At 42.9% G+C, this 19,722-nt stretch overlaps 1 protein-coding gene across 3 annotated transcripts in view; it reads right to left on the bottom strand.

The window, feature by feature from the left end:
• Positions 1-19,722, bottom strand: part of sh3pxd2b (SH3 and PX domains 2B) — a 400,707-nt gene that overhangs the window by 273,102 nt on the left and 107,883 nt on the right. The window contains exon 1 of one of the 3 annotated variants that reach the window (XM_070878441.1): positions 12,884-12,901. The exons of the other annotated variants lie outside the window; for them this stretch is intronic. The gene's annotated coding sequence lies outside the window, so the exon portion shown is untranslated. Of the gene's footprint in view, positions 1-12,883; positions 12,902-19,722 lie in introns of those variants that run through there. 3 annotated transcript variants of the gene reach the window in all.

Below are 19,722 nucleotides of genomic sequence, written 5' to 3'. Positions count from 1 at the left end.
TAGGAGATCAGCTCCCTTGTGGGGCAGTAGGGGCGGGGGAGGGGGGGGGGGGGAATTATGGCCTTAATTATTTCCCCATGCTTCTGAGGTTGTAGCTAGGGGCTGCCCCCCACCTCAATACCACCCTGCCCGACTTATGTAAATGAATGAACCTCCTGCAACCCCAGATAATCTCAGTGACAGAGGTTCGCAGCGGCAAATTCCAGCACTTACAATGGGATTAAAGGCCCAAGTTGTGAGGTATCTTGGAATAGTTATAGTCATAAGTTACTGTAGTCTGCTGGGGTTTACTTGATTGCTTTAGAAAGCCAGATGGAACTTCACAGAACTACTCATGAATTAGTTTTATTCCTCTTTCTGCCTCTCTCAGGTGATGAGAGAGGGCTGGTCATTGGTGTGTGTGCCTGCACCATGTCTGGACAGGATGGGCTTGTTGCACCAAATGGTCTTTTCTGCCCCTTCTTTCAGTATGTTCATGTAAGGGCAGCCATTAATGGGGGTGTAAATTATGCACTAGATTTCATGGTACATGTCAATACTTCTCTAACTCACTGTGTTTTTTCCAAGACGTTATGTGGCTGTTGATTGCTGCTAGACCCTACATAGCAGCAATCTCAAGTTCTTTGGAGATGTGCTCATACAGTCAAATGGTCAGTTCCCAGAAGTTCTTGGCATTGTAAGTAGAACTTTAGGCTTAGAAAACACGGATGATGGTATAATTTCAATAAACAGATTTTAGTTATAAAGCTCTCTCACTGAAATACTTGGATGTCTTACAAATGATACTTTTATAAAAAGTATAACATTCACACCATTAATAATATATTGTATCATATAAATAAAATGTATTTTACAGAGCAAATCAATGTAATCATCGCAGATAAAAATGGTATTCATTGGTCACATTGTCACCTTCTGTCCCATTCATAAAGCAATGATGTGGTGACTCGACAACTAATTTAATTCTGAAACTTTGTCTTCGATTTAAGAGAAGGTAACAAAGTCAGTGATGTGTAATGTTGTGCATGTGGTCAAAGTTTATATGTATACACGTTAGTTATTATGTGCATTTGCAATTAATTGTTTTTCTTAAATCAGCACCAGCTAGTACAAGAGAATTAAGATAGTAACTGGAGGGGGGCTAGGGGCAGAGAGGAATTACCAAGAATGAAAGTGTAGAACAATGTACGAGGCAGGAGGACTAAACTCAGCCTACAATGTGCTGAAAGGATGGAATTTGGGTTGATACCTGGGCTGGAAAGCAGATTTCTGTCGAATCAGCTTACTTTGCCAGCTTGGGAGTCTTGCGCATTACTGCTTCTCAGTAGTCCTGTTTGACGTGTGGAAATTCTAACTAAAGTGGAACATTTGAGAGGAATTACATAAGATTCTATTTTCATTCGTTCTTAAGTAAAGGCATGTAAATAATCTTAGATCATACTACTGAAACTGCTGCTAGCACACAACAATCAGAAGTGAGACTCAGCCAGGTCCCAGACCAAGAAGCTCAATGAAATGGCTACTGCATCAAACAAAATGGCTGCCGAGCCTTTCTACAAAAATCAGAAATGAACATGAAATTTTGACAGCTGTGCAAATTTTCCCTGTACCATTATTGATGTCAGTTTTCTGTTTGGACAAGTTTATCAAGCAGCCATTGACAGTACACCAGTTAAAATATGAACCACCAGAGCCAGAAAAATAACCTTAAGCGAGAGTTTTAAGTAAAATCTATAATGAATACAATCTGTAAACTTATCATATCCCTTGAATGTAGAAATCAAGCAGCCAATAAGACCTATAATGGGAATGATATATTGATCTCGAGCAAATATTCATTATTATTGAGGTTGACAAATAGGTTTCCTTTGTGCTAAAAATATCATGGTGTTTTAAAGCACATTTAATATATACTTGCACTTTCTCATTGACTTCTGACTAAATAATCAGTCGCATCACCCTAAAGATACAGCTTCTGCATAAGACTGTCTCTGGATGTCATTTGTGAATTATCTTGTAGCAGACGGTGATTAATAAATGGAGGATATCATGTGGCGGGGAAGCAATTGTAGATGTACACCCATTGTGTACTTTGGCCAATATGTGCCATCTAGCCTAGGGTTACTGAGGCCAACTGCTGGACAATGCAAGTGTAGTCGGAGAGCCGCAGCGGATTCACTGCCTCATTTTATTTCTTCCTCTGAGCCCCTCAACTTCATCTGGCAGCGTAATGTTGGCGAGTGGTGATTGATTGCCCTGGGAACCAACAGGAAGAGAGCTCAGAGGCCAGAGGGCCCAGGGATCAGCGTGTTCTGCAACCAATCGCGTTGCTTGAGGAGTGGATCCTGAGTTGGTCTGTCAGGTATTAGAAAGGGAGGAGTTGCAGAAGAGAAACTCAAACTAAACATCACGTCAAGATCTGACAGAGTCACTCGACTCCTCAGGATCTGAATATCATTGGCCTTTGAATGTGGAAGGAGAAATGTTTGTTTGTTCTGTCTGGGAAAAGATTTCAAACATCAGTGTGACAGGAAAAGCACTGAGACACACACACCGGAGTAAGAGTGTTCCAGTGCACTGACTGTGGAAAGAGCTTTAACCAGTTACATAGCCTGAAAAAACATCGCACCATTCACAGCAGGAAGAAACCATACACGTGTTGTATGGGTGGACGAGGCTTCAACTGATCGTTCAACCTGGAGAGACACAAGGACACCTGCACCACGAAGAAACCGTGGAAATGTGGGGACTGTGGGAAGGGATTCAATTCCCCGTCTGACCTGGAAATTCATCGATGCAGTCACACCGGGGAGAGGCCGTTCACCTGCTCCACGTGTGGAAAGGGATTCACTAAGTCATTCCACCTGCAGACACACCAGCGAGTTCACACTGGGGAGAGACCATTCACCTGCTCAGTGTGTAGGAAAGGGATTCAGTCAGTCATCCCGCTGCTGACACATTAGCGAGTTCACAAGTGACTAAAGGGTTTGGATTCTGCTGTTATTGCTGCTGTTATTCACATCCCCACTAAATCATATTCATTTTGTTAGTTACTGTTTGTTTCTGCTGATGTTAATAACCCTTCAACTAGGCTGGAGTTTAATATTTTGATATTTCAAATAACAGTGTGTTGATATTTGATGTCTCCAAGATGTTACTGACTGCTCCATTTTTGATCGGGGCAGAGGAGTGGAGAGAGATCGGGGCCCAGGAGCATCATGATTAAGGCCCAGGAGAGGTGAGGGTTCGGGGCCCAGAAGAGACGAGGGCCCAGGGGCAGGACGGGCCAGCCCACACTGCGATCTATGGATAATAGGAGCATGTGTGCGCACTAGGTCCGTGCAGCAGAGCTTGGTCTCCGGTCGTCTTGCTTAACCCTTGCCACTGGATCAAGACCTAGCTCTGTCAAGCCCGAGTGGTGGCTGGTGTGCAATGGCCACCCCACGTTAAAAGAATCCACGCACAGGCATCTTCCACCCTTCAATATGTAGTTCGGGACTTAGAATGTCCGGTCCCTCATTGAAACACCTCTGAACTCATCCCTTTTTGGTGTGGAAGCAAGTCATCCTCGATACGAGGGACTGCCAAATACTATACTATAAATCAGGAGTCACACTAAAGTATGTTATGTTGGGGGAATATTATTTGTCAACTCTTTGACGTATAGTGCCCCTTCCAGTACAAGATGTAAAAGGGAAGAGATTCGGGTCGTTTGCACCTCCCGTTAGCATCTCCAGGGGGCGCTGATGTGCCACAAAAACTTTTCGCACGGGCATGACACCACTACCAACTCCCGTGAAATCCCGCGGGAGTTTAACGGTGGCGCTAACCAGTAGCACCCCGCTCCTGCCGGTAGCGCTCCGGGTGGCTGTGCCGGCGATGATGCATAGTAACCCGTTTTCCCCCCCAGAGCGAAAATTTGGTATCGCCCCGTGAGGCCGCCGCAGGCAATGCATACCGGGTTTTAGGCCGCTCGCGGGCCGAAAATTAAAGGGGAGGTGTAGCGCTGACATTTTTTAAATTGGCTAACTTACCGGTCGTGGCCTTTCCATCTTCAAATCGTGGGGTCCGTGCCGCCATGTTGCAGTCTAGCACTCCGCTTCTGTGCTGGGCTGCTGCCACGGCACCACGCTCCCCAGTGGTGTAGTGCTGGCCCTTTGTCGCTAATGCAAAGTCCGCAGCGTGCCCTCCCCTTTAATGGAAGGAGAGGGTCCTGTGCTCACACCAGCACCATGCACCTCTCCGCTGGAAAATTCTCAAAGGTTAGCGCTCCACTTCCTCTCGGGGGCAGTAAGCCCAATTTAGCTGCCAGGGCTGGACCTCTACACCTGGCGCAGGAAGTACCGCCTCACAGCTGGTACCGCCCCCAACTGGGGCGGGGCGCAATTTCACCCCCAAAATTTTCTTATTTATATGAAGAAGAGCATTCCCAAAGCTACAAGACTATTCAGAAAAAACATTGACATTTCCTTTTGAGAGATTGAGCAAAACAGTTGTCATGGTTGCGTCAGTGCATCGTGTTTCACACCACAAACGCATTTGGATCCGAGACAATTTAAAAATGTCCTTTTGTCCCCCTGTCTCATTTCTTTTTTTGAGAAAGGAACAGAAATTAATGTAGAACCCAGGTACCTTACAGAGGTGGCTTATCTCAGACAAGGTACACCACTTTCACATTGGGTACATTACTGCAATGCTCAAACTACTGTAAAGAACGAAACATATTAAACATAAAATATTATAGTTACCTCACTTCAATGATATCAAGTACTCAAACAGGCTATAATAAATGTCAGCATGCTGACATCAATAAATATCAGTAACGGTCTTAATATTCATTCTGAAGATTAAAGTTGAACATAATGAGAAATATTGCCTCAAGGGACTGTGAGCACACTACATGAAATCAATTTATGAGAAAACAGAATATTTCTTATTTTGTATGGTGGGATTAAGCCAGGAGTTTAACGAAGCATCAAGAGCAATGTTCTCCCTAATTTTTTTTTGGGGTGCATGGCCCCTTTAAGGTAGGCTGACCACATGTCCCAGTTTTCTGGGGACAGACGCCGGATGAGGCAATGTGACCCCGGGCAAATAATGTCCCCGGAAGAATCTCCGGTTTCCAAGACCCATCCGTGAAGTGTACCCCACCTGACCTGAGCTGTCAGTTTGCAGCTCTAAGGCCCTCCTCTCCCCTCATTAGCCCCTCCCCTCTAATCGTCGCTCTCCCACAGCCCAGGATCAGACACTCGGACGGTTTTGCTTCCCGTCTTCTTTCCCAGACCAGTGAGCAGTATCTGTGCGCCAAATTGGCCTTCGCAGCTGGCCGGCTGCACTCTAATGAGCCACCTACCCGATTCGCACAGCAGCACCAGCAAGTCCTCCCGATTAGTTTCTGAGCTCACGTGTTAGAAATAAACTGAGTAAATCCACTGTCAACCAGAACTCTTCCTTTCAACATCCAAATCTGAAACTCGAGATAAGCCTCCCACCTGACACTGTCAGCGAATCCAGCGGGGTTTTCCATCGCCATTACAATAAAAAGACTCATGAACAGAAGCAAATAGAGCAACATCAAGTTAAAAGGAGACTATGGATAGCTGTGGTCATCTGTGTAATATTTGTGATTGGATAACTGGTTGGTGAGTACATTAATCCTAGACATTTGTGTGTGGGGAGGTTGCGTCAGGTATGACCTCAGTCACTCGGGGTGTTGAGATCAGGAGTGACCCCAGTCACTGGTTGGGGGAGGAGAAGGGTGTGGTCAGCTGTCTAAATGCGATTCAATAGTGTGATGTCACATCCATGGGAATTATATGCACATTTGTAGTGTATATGTGCAAATTTTAAAATATAACCTGCTAAAAAAATTTGCCTCGCTATGCTGCACAACCTACATTTTCCATCCTGGCTACTTTGCTGCGTGCCCGCCCTCTGTGTCCCCGAAATCGGTTTAGAAAATATGGTCACCCTACTTTAAAGGGCTCTGCGGCCCATTCGCAATTCGCACATGTGCAGAATTTAACATTGCAAAAGCTGGTCCTGGGCTGTGCGGGGCCGACAAAGATACGTTGGTCAAGAGTACACAAAACTACTCTTCGCCTGAAGGCAGAGATTGCAGTTCCATGGGTGACAATGACCACTTTTATTGAACAAATTTGAATGTTGTGTTGTTGCTCGACAATAGGGATCACCAAACTGAGTTTAGTCTTCCTGGGCTCGTCAAATGGCCACAAAAAAAAAACATTTCCTAGCAGAGGTCACTGATAGTTATCAGGATTTTCCTCTCCTAACTGAAGATGCTCAGGCCAGTTGGAGCAGCTCAGTGCTGCCCTGCCAGGGACCAAACCTCGGATCTTCCTGGTCTGGAAACGTCACGTGCTGGTCGCTGAATGGTAAATGGTAAACAATTCATTAACTACTCTGAGAAAAATATGTACTGGATTCTTAATAAAAGGTATAACATTGTCTTTTTTGCAAGTGATGGCAGCAATGGCTTGTGCAAAACCCAATCAATCAGTCATGCAGCAGGAATTATACTTCATCGGTTTATAACAAATCTAATCAGCACTCATCGAAGAGTTCACAGTGCTGGGGTCAACTACATGCAAATTAAATTCTGTTGCTTTTACTTGCAGGGTTGCTAGCTTCAAATTGTATCTACACAATGGAATTCTCAATTTAAACTGTTCTTGTAATTTCTTTTACTCCTTTCGGTCCAATACAGATATTGGACTTGCATCCCATTAAATGGATATTGCCATTAATGGGAACTAGATCACAAAGTCTGAAAACAAACTAACAGTTATAATTTAAACAGATCAAGGTGCTCTCAGTATATTTTATCACACATATTAATCAAAAGGCTAAGATAATACAACTATGAAAATCTGTTGGGTAAAAGGCTGATTAGCCACTCCTGCAGTGATATGCAGCATTGAACATTAGAAGATACAGTACAGGACAGCGCAACAGTACCAACAAAGAAGCCAGGTTAATGGATTATTCTGAGGTTCGAGGCACAAATGATTCATGTTGCATGCCATATACTAAATTGGATCAACTGAATAATGAAAATTATCTAATAAAACTGGAATGTCAAACAAGGGAGGAAGCAACCTTTATACTTGTACATTTCAGAATATTAAACAGAGGTCCATTAAGTCAATTTCCTGTCAGACACATGTGTGTACAGCGTGCATTATGGTCCATGATTACTGACCTAAAAATGAAGTAGAAGCCTGAAGAACATAGTCATTTGTGTCCACATTGAAAGGTGAGAAGCGTCGTTTTTATAATCCCATCGTTGCTCATCCTAAAACTGTTCAGGATACATACTGTATCCATAGAATTATATTCTGAAACAATCTGGTATACATACTATAGGGCCATGATCACTGGGAAAGAATAGGTTTGTGAACAATCATTAAAAACTGTTGCCAATAGAAACAACAACAATGTTGGAAAGGTTTAACAAACAGAAGCTTCAAGAAGTTTTGATCCTAAAGTCAACATTTTAAATACCTCAGAAACAGCACTAATGAAAGGATTGCAGTTCAATCAATGCAAACTGTTTTGTTCAGACCAGATAATTTTTCCATTAGGGATTTCTGACATACAAGTCAACGGGTGAGAAATTCAGGATGTTTGGGCCTCCTGGCAGCGACGCCGCTAACAACTTTTCGCCTGGACACAGTGTCGTTAACAGCTCCACAAAATTCCAGTGGTAACTGGTCGCGCCCGGCTCTGCTGCGCTGGTGATGCGCTGCGACCCGTTTTTGCCCCAGGAGCGAATATTCAGTAGTGCCATCTGAAGTTGCTGTAGGCTGCATGTTGGGCGAAAATTAAAGGACAGGTGGGGAATTGAAAAAAAAATGGCCGACTTCCTGCTCGCGGCCTTCTTCCTGCTCAATCGTGCAGCCAGCAGTCCAGGGATGGCCCCATTTTTCCCCACAGAGTCGGTAGCTTGGCCTTCCCCTTTAATGATTGGGAGGGCCTTGTCTACACGGTAGCGCTGCGCCCCTCGTGGAGTTCTTCCGCCCCATTCGCGTCCCACAGAGCAAGTGAAGTGCGACATTTTGCACTCCACTTGCTCTTGGGGTCGGTAACCTGAATATAGGTCATGGGGCAGGATATCCACGCCTGCCGCAGGAACTCCCGCCTCGCAGTTGTTAACGCCACCAAACGGGGCGGTACGCAATTTCACCCCCTAAATATTTTCACATGCAAACAAACCAACCTGAAAAAGCTCTTCAAAATTAAAGCTTTGGAAGTTATATTTTGGCTGTTTCTAAACTAAGAAAATTGATTAATATTCATTACTTGTAATAACAAAGTATGCAAACAGCTCTTAGTTATTTTGCTACCTTTATAGATGGATAGAACAATACTGAAGTGCACTTTCTTATGAATAAAATCAACACACTTTACAGCAGCAGTAATAAAAAAATTACACAAATTAGTGTTGTATTAGCTAGAATTTAGAAGGTTAAGGGGCGATCTGTTCAAAGTTTTCAAGATATTAAGGGGAACAGATAGGGTAGATAGAGAGAAACTATTTCTGCTGGTTCCAGGACTACGAGGCATAGTCTAAAAATTAGAGCCAGACCTTTCAGGAGTGAAATTGGGAAACACTTCTACACACAAAAGGTGGAATTCACTTCCGCAAACAGCAATTGATGCTGGATCAATTGTTAATTTTAAATCGAAGATTGCTAACTTTTTGTTATCCAAAGGTGTTAAGGGATATGGGTCAAAGGGATATGGTGTTAGGTCGCAGATCTCACTGAATGGTGGAGCAGGCTCGAGGGCTGAATGGCCTACTCCTGTTTCCATGTTCCCAAGTACAAAGAAACACATAATTTAAAACAAGGGCGAACCTCATTCATTTATTACAGCAATTAATTAGTTATTCATTTCCGCATCAGTAGTTTAATGCCATCAAGTAGTAATTTCTTCAATTATGGATGGTCTGAGTCGAAGCAAAATGCTTTCTCATTGGGAAGGATGAGGTGGGAAGCTAAGTAGATTTTCCTGAGTACCGTGGTACTGGGGAAAAAAGCTTTACATTTTTCCTCATTTTAGTATGAAATAAAATTTGCATACAAATTCATTTTGTTGACAATAGGGAGAAAGGTGTTTTACTTGCATGTAGTATGGTACATGAGACCCGATTTTTAACTCCAGGCCAGTTTTCCTCTGACGTGTAGCAGTGCGAGTTAGAAACTCACCCACTGCTCTGCGAATCAGGCCCAGGGATCGGCTGTCGGGGCTGTTCCACGGAGGGGTCTTGACATCAGGAAGGAGGTAGAGTTTGCAGCAGGGGTAGGCCTAAGCTGTCCACGTGGGGCCTGGAGGAGTCCTTCTGCATCTCCTGACCCCACAAGAAAAGTAAAAGAAAAGTAAAAAGAATTGACCTTTTTGGGTCTCTTCTGGCCACAATGCTCTTTGCTGCTTTTTTCACCTGGTGGGAAACTTACCGTAGATTCCTGCTCAGGCTGCCAAGTTAAAATTGCAGTCGGGTCCCAGTTACATCAATGGCACCCAGTATGCATGTGAAAAAGGACCCCACCGGCTTTGGTGGGTGTTCTTGTTGCCTGCTCAGCTGAGCAAATTACAATCGGGAACAGTTCGCTCCTGGCAACACCAGGGCAGGTAAGTAACCTGGGCATTTATAATTGCCTAATCTCCATCTGCCAGACACGTAGGGTTAAGGATTAAACCCACAACACAAGTTGCTTTTACCCCACCCAGATATTTTTCCAGGATTGGCACTTTGAGTCTGTTGTAATCATAATAGCAGAATACATTAACCCAGAACCAAATTTTTAAAGTATTATGTAATTTAATATGAATATATGGCAGTTTCTGTTAATGAATTCTATCAGATTTTCATAGGTGTTTGCTAAAGTACCACATAACAGGCTTGTTAGCAAGACTGAAGCCCATGGGATAAAGGGGCTGTAGCAGCATGGATGCAAAATTTGCGAAAAGATATAAAACAGAGAATTGTGGTGAATGGTTGTTTTTCTGACTGGAGGGAGGTATTCAGTGGTGTTCCCCAAGGTTCAGTACTAGAACCACTGCTGTTTTTGATATACATTAATGACTTGGATGTGGGTATAGGGCACAATTTTTAAATTTGCAGTTTTGACAAAACTTGGAAGTGTAGTAAACAGTGAGGAAGATAATAATAGACTTCAAGAGGATATAGGCAGGTTAGTGGAATGTGCGGACACATGGCAGATGAAATTCAACCCAGAACAGTGTGAGGCGGTACATTTTGGTAGGAAGAGGGAGAAGAGACAATACAAGCTAAATGGTACAATTTTAAAAGGGATGCAAGAACAGAGAGACTTGAGGGTGTTTGTACACAAATCTTTGAAGGTGACAGGACAGGTTAATAAAGCAGATAAAAAGATCTGCGGGATTCATAAATAGTGTGGAAATTATAATGAACCTTTATAAAATACTAGTTCAGCCCCAGCTGGAGTATTGTGTCAAAATCTGGGCACAGCACTTTAGGATGGGCGTGAAGGCTTTGGGAACGGGTACAGAAGAGATTTACTAGAATGGTTCCAGAGATAAGAGATTACAGTTAAGTGGATAGATTGGAAAAGCTGGGGTTCGTCTCCTTAGGGCAGAGAAGACTAAGAGGTGATTTAATTGAGATGTTTAAAATCATGAAGGGTATAGATAAAGAGTAAATGAAGAGAAACGTTTCCCAATGGCTGAAGGATCGATAACCAGAGGGCACAGATTTAAGGTTATTGGCAAAAGAACCAGAGGCGACATGCGGAAAAACTTTTTTTACACAATGTGTGATTAGGATTTGGAATGCACTGCCTGGTGGAAACAGATGCAATAGTAGCTTTCAAAGGCGGATTGAATAACTACTTGAAGGAGAAAAAATTGCAGGGATATGGGAAAAGAGACAGGGAGTGGGACTAACTGGATTACTCTTTGAAAGAGCTGGCCCTTACTCAAGAGGCCGAATGGCCTTCTTCTGTGTTGTACTATTCTATGATTTTATAACTATATTCCGATATCAAGTTGCTTAGTATTTAAAATGCTTATGGAAAAAGATGTTGATGCAAAATATTGGATCATTGAGCTCTGAAAATGTGATGACATAGCATTAGAGGAAAAATATTCAATTGGCAATTATTTTGGTGGACAATCAAAGTCCCCATAATGCTGCCCAGAGAAAATAAAAACTCTTTCCCCACTTATAGTGAGCCAAGCATCTGGAAAGCAATTAAACATATGACTAATGTCTTGTTTTTCTCTCATAATAATGAACTCATATAATCCTTATATACACAGATTAATGGAAACAAAAGAGTCATCATATTAACTGTTTACTTCTGCACTGTGACATGAACAATCAGAACAAAAGGAACTGACATTTAACACAAAATCCTGTTCACACACCTGTCCACCTAAGTGCCAACATCATTTGCCATATTCACTGTGGACAGTTTTAGCATACTCTGGACAGCTTCTGGAATGAGAGGGTTGTCCTGTGAGGAGATATTGAGTAGAATGGGCCTATATTCTCTGGTGTTTCGAAGATTGAGAGATGATCTCACTGAAATGTATAAAATTCTTAGAGGGCTTGACAGGGTAGAGGCTGAGAGGCTATTCCCCCTGGTTGGAGAATCTAGAACTAGGGGTCATAGTCTCAGGATAAGGGATCATTAGAGAGGTGGCTTGGCAGTAATTATCACACCGTTCAACATTCACTTACACATTTAATGCACCAGCCCTAACTTTTTCTGGCGTGTTTCGTAGATAACTAGTGGGCAAGTACAGCAACATCATGCTCCGACATAGACTCGGCATTGAAATCAATCAGCGAGGTACTGATGTAGCACAGCCCATGGGTGAACAGGATAACACTGACAGCAACATCTGAATTTCCACGCATGTGCAGACTCCAGAAGTTGGTGTCTGATTTACTCTGTAATAACAGAGAGCGCTGATAGCCTCACTGTTATTAACGCAATATCCGGGCCATTCCCATTTGGTGTGCAGCCCAGTACTCACAGCTAACTATAATCTGTCACAACCCTCAGTACTCAAGAGTAATAATAATTCCGTGACCCTCGAGTGCTCAGGGTAACAATAATCTATGCATATTACAGTTATATGGTTAAATTCTATCCTTATCATTTAACCAGGCCAAAGGTACTGCTTTTACTGTGGGCACAGAATCCTAAAATGCTATTGCAAACATCTGTGAAAAAGCTTCTTTCTATTCATTGAATGGCAGAGCTAACATGTAGCTCTAAATGACTAGCAGGAAATGACAGGGTTTCTGGAATAACACAACTGTTATTATAAACTGCCACGGGTGTGTACCCGATCTCTTTTATTCCCACTTCGGATAAGTACAAGAGTTGACTTCCTGTATTACCTGCATGACATCCGACAGTGGCGCCCTCTGGTGTCAGGTGACCCCAAGCATAAATATATTACAGTTTCAGTATTCACAAGTTGGATGTTTTCCTCATTGATATGTTGTTAATTCTGTTACACATAATGAGCTGGATTTTCGGTTTTGCCCTTTTCGGGGCGAAATCGGAGGCGGGGCAGGAAAGTTACCGGCCAGGAATAGGTTGCGCTCTTGTAAGAAATTTTCGCTGTCTGGGCCCTGCGCCAGGTTGTGCAGCGCGAAGGGAGGCATTGTACTGCTTTTGCAGCGCAAAAATGGAAACCTCGCCAATGAAAGTGCCGAGCCGGGAGCGCTCTGAGAGGCGCTTTGGGGGGGGGGGGGACACAAAAACATTCCCAAAACATTGCCCACACCACCACAACACAAATCTCTCAAAAAAATTAAAAGAATAAACACTCACACTTACCTTTTCTGCACTTTACCTACCTCACCGCTGCCGGCATGGCTGGACCGCTCTGGTTTACCTGCAGGTCATCACGGGGCACGCTTCGAGGCGTACGGTCGGGTGCAAGTCAAAACGCACCGGTGTCGCAACGAGAGTCATTGCACACCTAGGGCAGCTCTTCCCGGCGATGCTTCTAAGCGCTGGCACAAAACCTGACCTGAAGTTCCTGACCGACCCAGAAGACCTTGCCGCCCATTTCACACCGCTCCGGGGCGAGACCCCAGAGCGCAAAGGATCCGGAAATCCAGCCCAATGCATCTGTTGCAAGTAAATTGAATTTTCAGAGCAGCCTGTTCCAGTAATTAAGTTTCCCTAAAGTTCTCCACAAGGGACACCCTTTGGGATGGGTGTTTCACTTTCTCCCCCCCATACAGGGTGCTGTTTCAGATCCTGTAAGTTTTATGCAACCATGAAGTCGCAGATGAAAGTTCATCCCAAACACAAAGCTTCCCAAGCCTGCCAAGTATGATCGATCGCTCTCCATTATAAATCACAGGGGAACCGCCACATCAACATGATCTAACAGAGACATTCTACTGGAGAGTAGTAACTCCTTTCCCCAATTAACCAGCCAACAATAACAGAGAAAACAGATATATTTGCAACAGATACATCATGGCTAAAGGATGGATCCTCCACCGTAAAAAATTGCTTTGAACCCTCCATATAGACCACCAGAGAAAATAGATACACGCACTCAACAATTAGACCAAGAACTCCTTTAACTTTTCCACTATCATCACCAATAGCCGATCAAAAATTGGTGGTCCTTGCTTCTCCTCCCAGGACACGTAATGGTGTGGGTCAGCTGAAGCTCCACAAATCATTGTTAGCTTGAATTATTTTCCTGATCCTCTAAACTAGCATCAGTATAACAGTGATTTTGTCAGAGCTAATCCAGCATAGCTGGAGGCATAACTCAAATTCAGAATCAGAAGGATCTCCAACTATTATTTGGGTTTTTTTTTTTAGCTTCCATCTTTGAGACAAGAGGTAAACCAAGGCCCCTTTTATCTACTCTACCCCCTCAACCAACATCCTTAAATTACGTTATCTGGTCATTTATCTCATTGCTGTTTGTGCATAAATTGACTTCTGTTTTTCCTTACATTACAATAGTGATTACACTTCAAAAGTACTTTAATGGCTGCAAAATGCTTTGGGATGTTCTGTGGTCATGAGGGTGCTATATAAATGCAAGTTATTTCTTTCTCGTTGATTTTTACTGCACTGCAGAAACAGAATAGTTAAACATTTCAGAAAATGCTTCAAATCATTAAAATCACTCTTCATGCATGTCAGGATACATAAATGACTCCAGAGCCTAACATGTTTTGACATTCAGATCGTTGCCAGTTCTAAACACTCAGGTTCCAAGCACAAGGTTTTTGGCAGCTGAAAATCGATAGCTCAAATTTTACCCTGAATGCTGAAAACAATGGCTATAATATTGCAAGATAGTAGTGTCTAAGGCAGAGCCAGCTAGACTTGCTGCATGGAGTTTGTGAAAGGAAAATACTTCCTGCTGTGACTGAACTGCTGGCATAATACAAGGCTAGACATTAATCAGTCTGTAAGTAGATACCAGACAAAAGATGCCGGTTTTGCAGTGGAATGATTCTCCACTTTCAACACAAGCATCTCAGCCTTCTACCAATTTAATAGCACAAACACAGTACTTGAACGAGACAAAAGAGAGATTCAAGGGTATGTAAGTCATTTACAATTTGGGCTCTAAAAGTATTGGCAATTCTGGTACCAAAAAGCTCCTCTGTGGTGAATCACCTGGTTAATCCTGCATGAAACAACTAATTCTTACAACAGAAAGTGTGAATTAGGCCATTATTTTCTGGAAAAAAGTGATGTTTATTTAAAAATGCAGTTTTTAAAACTTCATTTTACTGCAGGCAGTTATCACATAGCAACCAAAATATATGGAGCAAAATTGCTACATGGAAAGAATTGAGAGAAAGCTGGGGTGTCTACATTTTTACAGATCTGGAAATTACGTCTGCATGCCTGTTTACTGACCAGCATCTGAATGCAGTTTTTTCAGTTCCCTCAGTAATTCTCAGTCAAATCAAAGTGCAAGTAAGTTAGCAGTTCATTTATATCCCCAAAAAAACTTGAGTTATCAAAATTAACATGCTGTTCTGACATCCCTTCAGAATACTAATTGGGCTATAGATGTATCAAGTTTCATGTGTACTGACACCTGGAGACATTATCCACTCAGTCATCTTTTTAACTTCCTTTGAATTAATGAACTAGCCCCCATTTACACAATGGGCCAGTTTCATGAATCAGAAAAGATGGAAGAGTGTGGCACAATTCAAGGAAAAACTTTCATTGTTTCATTTCTATCTTAAATATGGATACCAAGCATAAGTGAACTGAAGAAAACTTGCTTCACGGGAGAGTGGGCTGACTACAGGTAGGCGGGGTAGTTATGCATCAATGGTAGTTTGTTGAAATGCTATTTATGACTGTAGAGCTTGCTCCCGATTTATATTGGCGTGACTCCACAAAACTCAGAGTTGTCTCAGTTTTGATACTGATTCAGATACAGCTCAGGAACTACCCCAATGGCTTAGTGGATTCTGGTATTGTGTGGTGCAGGAGCAGTGAGCCATGCAGAACAAGAGGGTCCCAGCTGCTCAATTAGTCAAAGTCAGCAAAGGCAGTGGTGAGGATATGTAAAATTTCCTCAATGTCTCAGGATAGAGATGTGGATGAGGACAAAATAAAATGGACAAGATTCATTCTCATTCTGTGATAGAAATGAGCATGTGTGCGTGTGCACGCATGTGTGAATATTGGTCGTAAACAGGATGAGGCTCGGATTGAACCCTCTAAACATGTAAAATAGCCTGCCTACATGTATAGTTCATGTTCTCAGAAGAATAATGACCCCTTGAGCAAAGTATTAGAGATACTGATACCCATGGAGTTGTACCCCAGTATGAGTTATTACCTTCAGAATAAAGGAGAAAAACAGAAGGAAAATCAAAGGGAAATTGGAAGTCAGCAAATAAAAATATGGCTGACAAGTGCTTTACAGATCCAACTGTCATTTGCTACAAGAAGCAGGGTGAATTGAATATACTTGTGGAAGACTGACAGCTTGACACTTGAATATGTACACAGCTCAGCAGACAGCTAGAATATTAAACAGCCTGGCAGAACCTTCCTGCGTTATCAAAGATTATTATACGAGACAAATTACAGAAAAAAATCAATTAAATTTTTGCGTGTGCATCCATGCTCTTTACCTTGCAGTGAATTGAGGCTTGATTTTATCTATTTAATTCAGCACTATTTCATGGTGCCAAATACATATAAAGGAAGCCATTTCTCTCAGTCACTTTATGTTTGCTGCTGGATGAGGAGTTGGGTGTCAGAGTGGATTCCAAATACAAATTGTGCAGGTAAATGCCAGAAGGCACTTCAGCCATGAATCGAGGTGCAATTTGTTTTTAAATGTGCCACAAATATCTGTACTCCTCCAGTGACTATTTTTCAGCATAGCAGTTGGAACCAGTATGCTGTGCCAAGTGCTAATGAATCCTTTTCTACCCCCCCACCCCACTTCATAAGGAACCACAAACTAAATGTACAATGTAAGATTGCCAGAACATCACCAGGAATTTGCTACTCAGGCAAAATGTAATTATATTGCCAAATGCAAAGCAAGGACACTTGCGCCATGACAGTCACTTAGTACAAGTTGAACCTCCCTTATCCGGAACCCTCAGGACCTGGCCTGTTCTGGATAAGGAATTTTTTCCGGACGAGGGGTGGTCAGGTTAAATTGGATGGTACAGGTACTGAGCAAGGGGATATTGGGGCTGGCTGGCTTGGGGCTGGGATTGCGGCAGAGAGATTAGGGGGGTGGGGGGGCACAGGCACGGTGGATCATGGGGTCAGGCCAGCGATTGCAGGAGTCGGCGGCAAGGAAGGACTTCAATTTGTTCATGTCGGAGTTCTGTGCATGCGCCACCCGGTGGCCCGGAATGGTTCTGGACATGGGGTGGTTCCGGATAAGGGAGTTCTGGATTAGGGAGGTTCAATCTGTAGAAGCTAGCCACAATAATATTCCAGCAAACACTGCTCAGGAAACAGAATCACACAAGGATTGCAGAAACTAAACTTTAATTATGTGAAGCAGCACCTGAAAACTGAAATCTTAATAGCCTCTCATAGATTTTGGCTCACGTGTGCTTCACTTCCATCCTTATTCAACACTATCCCTGAAGAGTTTAAACAAATAAATAAACTGCTCAAAAATGCCATTATTGAAAATATCGTAACATGTCCACACTGGATTCCGCAGAACCAGGCATTCCTTAAAAAATCAAGGGAACCATTTTAACTTTTGCCAACACTGTTTAAATGAGCGATAACCAATTGGCCGCCAGTTGTATATTACAATGGAAATAAATTGGGAGAAAGACAGACTTGCATTTATAGAATACCTTTCATGACCTCAAGACACCCCAAAGCACTTTACAGAGAATGAAATACTTTTGAAGTGTATTCACTGTTGTAATGTAGGAACGCGGCAGCCAATTTTGTAAACAGCAATGAAAAAAATGACCATATCATCTGTTTAGTTGTTGGTTCAGGGACAAATGTTGGTCAGGACACCGGGGAGAACTTCCCTGCTCAGCTTCCAATAGTGCTGTAGGATCTTATACGTTCATCTAAGAGGACAGTCAGTACCTCGGTTGAACGCCTCATCCAAACGACGGCACCTCTGACAATGTAGAACTCCCTCAGTACTGCACAGAAGTCCCAGCCTAGATTAAGTGCTCCAGTCTCTGGAGTGCGGCTTGAACCCATGAGCTTCTGACTCTAAGATGAGAGTGCTAAGGAGTAAAAATACTTGTGGCACATTTTTTTTTTTAAATTGACACCTCGGGTCATGGCTGAGGTGCTTTTAGAAAATACCTGCACAGTTTGTATTTGGAACTTGGCACTGAGTCAAGGCGAGAGAGGTGCATCATGGGTGGCCAATCCAGGATCACCCGTTGAACACTATTGTTAAAATCTGCAGGTATTTCTGATTTGCATGTGTCATCTCAGGAGAAACTTCTTCACCCAGAGATTGGTGAACCTGTGGAATTCTCTACCACAGAAAGTTGTTGAGGCCAATTCCCTAAATATATTCAAAAATGAGTTAGATGTAGTCCTTACTACTAGGGAGATCAAGGGGTATGGCGAGAAAGTAGGAATGGGGTACTGAAGTTGCATGTTCAGCCATGAACTCATTGAATGGCGGTGCAGGCTCGAAGGGCCGAATGGCCTACTCCTGCACCTATTTTCTATGTTTCTATCAGTAGTCAGAAGTCTCCTAGAAAATCATCTTCCTCAGGTTGGAGAGAAATAAAATGGAAAAACTAAATTACAGCTTAAATAAAATAACCAACCACACACAAATTCGAAATCAGAATCAGCATGTTGCAACTACAGATGGCAGTCATTAGGAGAATGTATTCAAACTTTTGTGTGTGGAGAGTCAGTTAAGTGCTGCAGTCAAAACAACCTAGTGCCCTTCAATCATTTTGTTGGAAGTTGGACTCCCTAAAGAAATTTGTCTTCATCAGCGCTAGATCACCATAAAGGAGGCAGAAGCTCAATTGCTAAGTGCTACTTAGAAATTAGTTTTTAAAATATTCCAATTATTCTCGGTGCAATGATGGGCCTGAATTTACGGTCCCACGGGCAGAAGCCTCTGACCAGCAAAACATCTACAAACTTACTTTCTGCCTTGGGATCCACAGAGACTTGCGGTTCTGGGCCTCTGCGCGCAGACATGCATAGAGGCCCACGTATCCCAGGGGCGCATGCAGTTCGCAAGCATCCCTGGGATCACGTATACCAGCCCAACCAACCAAAGAAGGGGATCCCCATTCATGCTTATGGTGATTCCGTATGTACAGAATGCCGATAAGCATGAGTGAGGATCACATAAAAAATACATTCAATATAACAAATACATTTTAAAAAACATAACCGGCTGGATTTTCGGGATTCACCGTTTTTGGGCGAAAACGTAAGCAAAACGTGAAAATTGCCGTTTTCGCTGCGTTACCGATTTAAGGCCTAACTTCGGCCTTTGGGGTCTGCGCAAAGATAGGCTTTGCACAATTATTCGCGACGCAAAAACACGATCCTCGCCAGCTTTGGTGTGGGGCCGGGAGTGCTGCGAGAGAGGCCTTGGGAGGGGGGAAAAAAAATTTAAAAAAACATTCAAAAGACATTGCCAAGATCCTTACCTAACAAATCGCTGCAAAAAAATTAAAAACTAAGAACTCTAACTTACCTTTTTTCAGGTTTTCCAACTTATTGATGCTGGCAGGGTTGCACCGCTAGGTTTTACCTGGTGGTTTTCGGGCGCAGTGTATGAGTCGGGTGAGTGCCGAAACTCGGACGATAATGCAATCCGAGTCATTACAATTCCGACGCAGTTCTCCCCGGCGGTACTTCCAAGCACCGCCGCAAACAAGGAACCGAGGATCATTAGTGGGGAAAGCACCCGAAAATCCAGCCTTACATATTTAAAATTAATATAATTAAACATTTTAAACTCATTTTTTAAAAAATAAATTCAATTTTTAAAGGGGCTAAAAAATAAGATTACTTTATTGTACATGTGTTTTAATGTTTAAATGAATGAAAACTTTTACCAGGCGTAAGAAATTCACAAGCATTCGCTGGGCAGAAGTTGGGCAAATTGTCCAACTCTCCGCCCGGGGAGACTTTTTCCCAGGGATTCAAGCGTTCTGTCAAAAGAATTCTTGACAGATCGCAAGTCTGA

This window comes from Pristiophorus japonicus, chromosome 4 (genome assembly GCF_044704955.1).
Source record: "Pristiophorus japonicus isolate sPriJap1 chromosome 4, sPriJap1.hap1, whole genome shotgun sequence".
Taxonomy (NCBI): domain Eukaryota; kingdom Metazoa; phylum Chordata; class Chondrichthyes; family Pristiophoridae; genus Pristiophorus; species Pristiophorus japonicus.
The sequence above is the reverse complement of the archived record's forward strand: the minus strand, read 5'-3'. Positions and strand labels throughout refer to the sequence as shown.